The sequence below is a fragment of the Lepidochelys kempii genome, chromosome 5 (genome assembly GCF_965140285.1).
Source record: "Lepidochelys kempii isolate rLepKem1 chromosome 5, rLepKem1.hap1, whole genome shotgun sequence".
Lineage (NCBI taxonomy): Eukaryota > Metazoa > Chordata > Testudines > Cheloniidae > Lepidochelys > Lepidochelys kempii.
The window spans coordinates 136,081,389-136,089,523 of record NC_136384.1 but is presented as its reverse complement, the minus strand read 5'-3'; the positions used below and the strand labels follow the sequence as shown (position 1 = coordinate 136,089,523).

At 50.0% G+C, this 8,135-nt stretch overlaps 1 protein-coding gene across 3 annotated transcripts in view; it reads left to right on the top strand.

Moving 5' to 3' along the window:
• Positions 1 to 3,297: 3,297 nt before the first annotated feature.
• Positions 3,298 to 8,135, top strand: part of TMOD1 (tropomodulin 1) — a 73,825-nt gene continuing 68,987 nt past the window's right edge. For all 3 annotated transcript variants that reach the window (XM_073346053.1, XM_073346054.1, XM_073346056.1), the window contains exon 1: positions 3,298 to 3,375. The gene's annotated coding sequence lies outside the window, so the exon portion shown is untranslated. The remainder of the gene's footprint in view (positions 3,376 to 8,135) is intronic.

Below are 8,135 nucleotides of genomic sequence, written 5' to 3'. Positions count from 1 at the left end.
GAGAAGATAAATGGTGGGAAATTGGGGTGGAATTAGGGGATGGGGAGGGTGATGCGGGTACTGGAGAGAGTGTTTAGGGTCAAGAGAGGTGAACTGGGGTGGGAGGGTTGGAAATTGGGATTAGGGATGGGGGTAATGGAGGGTGGGATTAGGGTTGGGCATGGAGACTATGGGTATTGGGCAGTTGGAAAGTGGGATTAGGGTTTTGGGAAAGGGATTAAAGCAAGGGGCTGGAGAGAGGATTTAGGGGCTCAGGAAGGGGATGTGGGACAGTGGGGAGGGAGGTATTTGAGATTGAGGATGGGAGAGGTGGGGAGTTTGAGGGGGATTGGGGTCTATAGAAGGGGATAATGGGTGGGATATAAGGCCCAGGGAGCAGGATTGGATTCTGGGTGTTGTGGGGTAGGATGGCTGGATTAGGATTGGGAAAGGGGATTAGAAGCAGTGGGGGGGCTGGAGGGTAAGCCTAGGGTTGGAAGGGGATTTGGGGTGGCAGGGGCCTGGAGAGTGGCATGAGGGGCTGGGGGATTTGGCACAGTATGGGGGTTGAGGTGTGGGTTTGTCTGGGTTGGGGATTAGGGGATGTGGGATGGGGCAGTGTGGGGTTGAAGGGCGAGAGTAGGGTATGGAGAAGGGGACTGGTGGGGTGTGGCATTGGAAGTTGGCATTCAGGGTGGGGGTGGCTGATGAGATTAGGGCCTGGGGAAGGGTACTACGGCCGGCGTGGGGGGGTTAGTGGGTGGGGTTATGGGCTGGCTATGGGGATTGGGGTGTTGGGGTTTGATGGATGGGGAAGGGGACTGGGGTCTAGGTGCTGGGGAGGAGGCTTGGGTTAGGGCTGGGGCGGGATTGGGGCGGGGGTTGTTCGGGGCTCGCTCTCCCAACACGGGACCTGCATTAGGGACCTGTATAGACGAGCCCTAAGGATCTGCATCCAAGCACCTCAGCTCAGCCAGGTCTGGTTTACAAACTGAGCCCCTTGAAGTCTGTGCAGAACACAGAGGGATCAATTCTCCCCAGCATGACCCTTGGCAGAGCACTCACACCAGGGCAGGGTGTCCAGAAAGGCTATTTTGCAAAGATGTTAATGGCTAAATAAGGTGAAAGGCAGCTGGGGGAGGAGAAGGCCTTGCCTGGAGATCCATTTGGGGGGGGGAAATTAAGTCCAAGATAGGCCCCAGGCTGCCTCTCTGCTACGACTGTAAGCAGGGCTGACCACCTGGGAGACCTGGGTCCAGCCCAAGCTTCGTTAATTGCTCAATACTGTGACCTTGGGCAAGCCCTGCCTCAGTTTCCCCATCTGTGAGAGAAGGGTTAATCTCTTCTCAACATCCTTCTCAACAAGGAAAGTGTGGGCCCCTTACTGAATGAGGGAGGCAACCTAGTGACAGAGGATGTGGAAAAAGCTAACGTACTCAGTGCTTTTTTTGCCTCTGTCTTCACTAACAAGGTCAGCTCCCAGACTGCTGCACTGGGCATCACAAAATGGGGAAGAGATGGCCAGCCCTCTGTGGAGAAAGAGGTGGTTAGGGACTATTTAGAAAAGCTGGATGTGCACAAGTCCATGGGGCCGGACGAGTTGCATCCGAGAGTGCTGAAGGAATTGGCGGCTGTGATTGCAGAGCCATTGGCCATTATCTTTGAAAACTCGTGGCGAACGGGGGAAGTCCCGGATGACTGGAAAAAGGCTAATGTAGTGCCAATCTTTAAAAAAGGGAAGAAGGAGGATCCTGGGAACTACAGGCCAGTCAGCCTCACCTCAGTCCCTGGAAAAATCATGGAGCAGGTCCTCAAAGAATCAATCCTGAAGCACTTGCAAGAGAGGAAAGTGATCAGGAACAGTCAGCATGGATTCACCAAGGGAAGGTCATGCCTGACTAATCTAATCGCCTTTTATGATGAGATTACTGGTTCTGTGGATGAAGGGAAAGCAGTGGATGTATTGATTCTTGACTTTAGCAAAGCTTTTGACACGGTCTCCCACAGTATTCTTGTCAGCAAGTTAAGGAAGTATGGGCTGGATGAATGCACTATAAGGTGGGTAGAAAGCTGGCTAGATTGTCGGGCTCAACGGGTAGTGATCAATGGCTCCATGTCTAGTTGGCAGCCGGTGTCAAGTGGAGTGCCCGAAGGGTCGGTCCTGGGGCCGGTTTTGTTCGATATCTTCATAAATGATTTGGAGGATGGTGTGGATTGCACTCTCAGCAAATTTGCGGATGATACTAAACTATGAGGAGTGGTAGATACACTAGAGGGGAGGGATAGGATACAGAAGGACCTAGACAAATTGGAGGATTGGGCCAAAAGAAATCTGATGAGGTTCAATAAGGATAACTGCAGGGTCCTGCACTTAGGATGGAAGAATCCAATGCACAGCTACAGACTAGGGACCGAACGGCTAGGCAGCAGTTCTGCGGAAAAGGACCTAGGGGTGACAGTGGACGAGAAGCATTGGCATTTTGGGATGTATAAGTAGGGGCATTGCCAGCAGATCAAGGGACGTGATCGTTCCCCTCTATTTGACACTGGTGAGGCCTCATCTGGAGTACTGTGTCCAGTTTTGGGCCCCACACTACAAGAAGGATGTGGATAAATTGGAGAGAGTCCAGCGAAGGGCAACAAAAATGCGTAGGGGTCTGGAACACATGACTTATGAGGAGAGGCTGAGGGAACTGGGATTGTTTAGTCTGCAGAAGAGAAGAATGAGGGGGGATTTGATAGCTGCTTTCAACTACCTGAAAGGGGGTTCCAAAGAGGATGGCTCTAGACTGTTCTCAATGGTAGCAGATGACAGAACGAGGAGTAATGGTCTCAAGTTGCAGTGGGGGAGGTTTAGGTTGGATATTAGGAAAAACTTTTTCACTAGGAGGGTGGTGAAACACTGGAATGCGTTACCTAGGGAGGTGGTGGAATCTCCTTCCTTAGAAGTTTTTAAGGTCAGGCTTGACAAAGCCCTGGCTGGGATGATTTAGTTGGGGATTGGTCCTGCTTTGAGGAGGGGGTTGGACTAGGTGACCTCCTGGCGTCCCTTCCAACCCTGAGATTCTAGGATTCTACGATCCTTCCCTTGAGAGTTTTTCCTATTGTCACCGTAGCACCTGGGCACCTTCCCTGCTACATTAGCAGCAATGGGGAAGTCTGCGGTGGACTTCAGGGAATCCCTGGTGCGCCTCCCTGTAACGCAGCCCGGCCCCCGCCCCCGGAGCCCGGCCCCCCGCTTGAGTGGCAGCCGTGGGAGGCTCCGGCGGCGCCCGGGCTCGGAGCCGCCTCCCCGGCAGGACGCGGCGCAGGGCAGCGCATCCCGCAGCCTCCGGCAGGACGCGGCCGCCGCCCGTGCGCCCCCGGCCCCGCGCCCTCCCCGTGCGCCCGAGCCCGGTAAGCGCCGCGCCCGCGGTCCCGGCCCCCGCGCCCCGCTGCCCGCAGCCCGCAGCCCCAGCCCATATCTGGGCAAAACATTCGGCCGGCGCCGAGCGGGACCGAAGGCAGCGCAGCGGCTCTATAAATAGCCCCGGCTGGCCAGGCGAGCTGGGCGCCGGGCTGGAGCCCAGGAGCAGCCCAGGAGCGGGGTCGGGGTCCTGCCCTTTCCCCACCTGCCGGCGCTGCACCGGCTTGGGCAAAGGCGGGGGGCTGCCCCGCTCTGCCTGGGGACTCCGAGGGATGGGGCCCTGGGCATTGCCAGACTGGACCCCGTGCTTGGGTCACCTACCCCAGTCCTGTGCCTCCCCCAGATGCTCGCAAGGGAAGCAGGAGACTCCCTGCGGTTCTGGGCTAGCCTGGCCCAGGGAGAATCTCCTCTGAGCCCCAAAGCCGAAGGTTAGAGCCTTTAACAAGCTCTGGTTGTTGGTTTAATTTTTACCACTGAACTTTGCCAGTCAGTGCTGCACACTGTTCGGAACCCCACTGAGTTCACACCCTGCCCAACCCTGTATTTTCTATTTGTTTCACTTTGTACAACACTTGGGACCCTCGGCCCTGGCAAGTTCCCTAAAGAAGGAGCCTGACAACAGGGTAATGAGGCACAAGTTACATTATACCAGCACTTTCAGAGAGCCTGATAGCCACAGTGAAGAGGGACTTTCATGAACATTGGCATCCATTCCAAATAGCCATGAAACACACAGATCCCCAGCTCTGCCCTTCCTGTACATGAGGTGCCTAGTTTATTTGTTCCGTTATTTCTGTAAAGCGCAGCTGTTCAATGGACTTAATCTTTGCCTTTGATAAAATCGTCACTCCCCATCTCGATTCCGGGCTTGCCACCGGTGGGTAGCGTGATGTAGAACCCTACTCACAGGACACATCCATTTTTTGCTTACAACTTTTCCACAGAACTTTCCCAGGAATAGTATTCGAATCTACTTGATCAAAAAAATCAATCTGTTAACATGATGTAATTTGTGAGCCTGTCCGTGTACTTTGGTCACTGTGAGTGGTGTTTTGTGAGTAAATGGCTTGCAGAAAGAGGACTCTCCTTCATGTTTAGTGTGTTGAAAGTATTTGTAAGTGTAGAGCACTTAGTGTAGATTGATGCCACTTCCCCTCCCACATATTTGGGAATGTTAGGAGCCAGGCCCTAACACCCCACAAAGTAGTGCATTGTGATTTACTACCCATTATTTCTTGAGCACTTGTTTTGATCCGTTTCATAGTATTCATATCAAAGGCAGTTTGAATTAATTTTTCAAATAAGGTGTCGTGAGTCGCTGTGTTGCAATCACTGTATTCTCTGCTTCTGCTAAATTTGTAATTCCTTCCCCAAAAGCAATTCTTTGTGATTTATCCTTTGTAAATCCATTGCTGATTTATTGTCCATGATTTCATTCTCTTCCAAGCACTTGCAGATTTTTAACTCAATCTGTGTATTTCATTATTATAGTTTGAATTAATGATTTAGTTTAATTAAATATTATAGGCCAGATTTTCTATTCATTACACCAGTTTTATGCTGGTGCAATTCCTGTTATTTCATGGAGCTATGCTGGTATGAAACTAGTGTAACAGAATGGAAAATCAGGCCCTGTACTTAATTACTTACAAGCTATTTTAGTACAAAGAATTTTAATTTTAGCTCTGCAGTTCCCCTGTAATTAGAATGTGTGCTGCTGCAATGCCATAATCCGTGTTGCTTTTCAGCTAAGATCAGACATCGCAGTAGGCGTTTAAAGACCCCAGGAATTAATCTCTGAGGTGCATTCGATTAAACAGTTTCTATCTATACACATGTATCATATATTCCATTTTAATGAAATTTGTTCCAGTGGAACGTGCCAGTTTGACAGCCCCTCTCTTAATCCAGAGATCGGGCATGGCCATTCAGCATTCATGTTCTGGATCCGTTCCTCATCTGCTGTAGTGCCCACTGAAGTTGACTGGCTTGGAGCAACACCAAGTTGCACCAGCTGAGGATCTGCCTCTTTCCCTTTGCAGTTCATCCCTACAGTGCAGTTCTAGTCTGAAAAGTGACATCAGTTTTAGTGTGTAAACTTGGGCCTGTTTATAGTCAGATTCCTGTACACTTATGCTCCTGGCTAAGAAAAGTTTTTATCCCTGTAACCCTTTTGCCAAGTGGTGTTGGCAGCAAGAAGAGCCAGGTTCAATAACTGGGGGGGGCTTAGCATTACAAAACAGAACCATCTTGAGCCCCCACCCAGAAATCTGGGAAAACTAAATACCACCTCTGGGTGCTTCTAAAGCTACATCTGCTCTAAAGGCTGGGTTTCTGGTTCCCAGCTGGACCAGACATACTCTACTCCTGTGGGAATTCTATGCCAACAAATAAAAAATTCTGCATCTTTGTCAAAATCACACAATATAATCTCACCAGTTTCAATTATTTTGGTAATTTATTTCAAAATAGCTGTCAACACGTATGTCTAACAATACAGGTTTCAGAGTAACAGCCGTGTTAGTCTGTATTCGCAAAAAGAAAAGGAGTACTTCACATCCGATGAAGTGAGCTGTAGCTCACGAAAGCTCATGCTCAAATAAATTGGTTAGTCTCTAAGGTGCCACAAGACCTCCTTTTCTTTTTGTAACAATACAGACAACAAAAAAAGATTCAGGAAGTGATTTTTGACAAATAGATTCCTTACTAGGCACATTAATACAGAACTCTGAGGAATAACTGCAGCACCTCTCCAGCAGAATGCATTTTCTGTGGGGGATTAAAAAATCTGCGGAGGACGTGAGTTCTGCATGTGTGTAGTGGCGCAGAATTCCCCCCAGAAGTAATACTCGCTCTAGCTCTCGTTGAGCTACCATGCTAAAAATAGGTGTGTAGCTGCAGCAGCAGCAGGAAGGTCTACAGCATGGACGAGCCGCCCCGAGCACAAACCCGCCTGAATCTGATGGTTATGAACTCTGGGCAACTAGCCCATGCCCCTGCTGCCTATCCTACCATGGCTACCCTGCTGCGGTTAGCGCGCGAGCTCAGCCGAGAGCTAGCATGAGTGTACCCATGCGAGCTGGGAGACGCATCCTTAGTTTGCAGTGTAGATGGTGTAAGTGTAGATTAAGAGGCACTACTGCCCCCTCACAAGCACTGAGTCTGTGTTTAACAAGTGAAAACTTTTAGTAAGGGGAGAGGGAACACACCACAACAGTGACCCAGAAGTACCTCCTGCTTGGTGACTAAGGTTCCAATTAGGATGACCCCTGTAAATTAAGGCACAATAAATAAATTAAAATAGGCATCTTAAGTATAGGTCTGCTGTCCTTTCCTCATACGATAATGATAACATCATGTAATTACCCCTGCATGTAAGTGAATTTTAATCCAAAACAGCGAAATGGATCACTTTGGCAAAGCATGTGTGTCCGTGCAAATACGATCTGCTCCTGAGGTCTCTTCCCCCAGTTCCTCAATGGAAGGCAGGGGAGAGCTCAGTCAGACCTCTGCTTACACTCCTGTTAGAAGAGCAGACAAGAGCTGAAACGGTTCTGGGGGAGGGATTCTATTCTGGCCCATGCATCAGTACAACCGGAAAGGAAGGTACAGTGTGAGTCAGTAGGAGCCCTCTTGGTTTTCATGCAGGGCTGGCAGGAAATTAACGGTGGATCTATAATAGCCAGACTGCCCCCTTTGGTTTCTTACCAGTCCTACCCTGCATCCATGCACAGTGTTCCCATGGCATTCATTGGGAGTTTCAAAGGGGCAGCAATTTCAGGATTGGTCTCACAACTTTGACGGGAAATTTATTTGAATTACAGTTGAGAGTAACTCTCCCCATCTGGGCAGTGAGAAAACATAGACATGTGAGCCCACTAGCCTTTCCACAGCTCCAGCCATGGATCTCCTGTGGGTCTAATCTTTGCTATATTTTCATCAAGACTGCCAAAAAGGTAGCAACTAGGGTGACCAGACAGCAAATGTGAAAAATCAGGATGGGGGTGGGGGGTAATAAGAGCCTTAATAAGAAAAAGACCCAAAAATTGGGACTGTCCCTATAACATCAGGACATCTGGTCACCCTAGTAGCAGCAAGTATGCCGAAAACCCCAGAGCACCGACACACAAGAACTTCCAAGAACTACTTTGCAAAGCAAAATGTACTCTGGGGCCTACCTGCTGAGCTAGCCGTTATCAAAATACAACCCTGGCACCTTCCCAGTGTGGCTATGATGCAATTAGCTCAGCCTGGGTGCAGGTCAAATAAAATTGCTCTTCCTGAGCAGCCCTCTCACCCCCGGCCTCTGTGCTTGCACTGTTTACACTCGCCCCGTTTCTGTAACTGGAGGTAGCTGAACTCAGAAGTTGCACAAAGACTGGCAGCGGCAAGGAGCGATTCGCAGCATAAATAACTAGGGGCAGGAGATGAGTGTGACCACTCTTGAAATGTAAGGGATCGGACTCTGTCCTGACTTCCACCCTGTGCAATCCCACATGCTCCTATACGGTCACGCAAGGAAGTTTGGATAGGACAGAATTTGGCTCTCCGCTCTGCAAGGGATGTGTTATTTAGTGGTGTTTTTGCAGTGAGTCTCCCTGTAGCGCTCTCGCTTTCGGCCTCCCGTGTCCTAGAGGCAGCCGTGTGGGCGGGAGCAGAGCAGGAGTTTTTGGCACCGTCTCTGGGGTCCCTATTCATCACTTGTGAAAAAGGTACTTTCCTTTCTGACTAAGAGAACGAAATCAGCTAG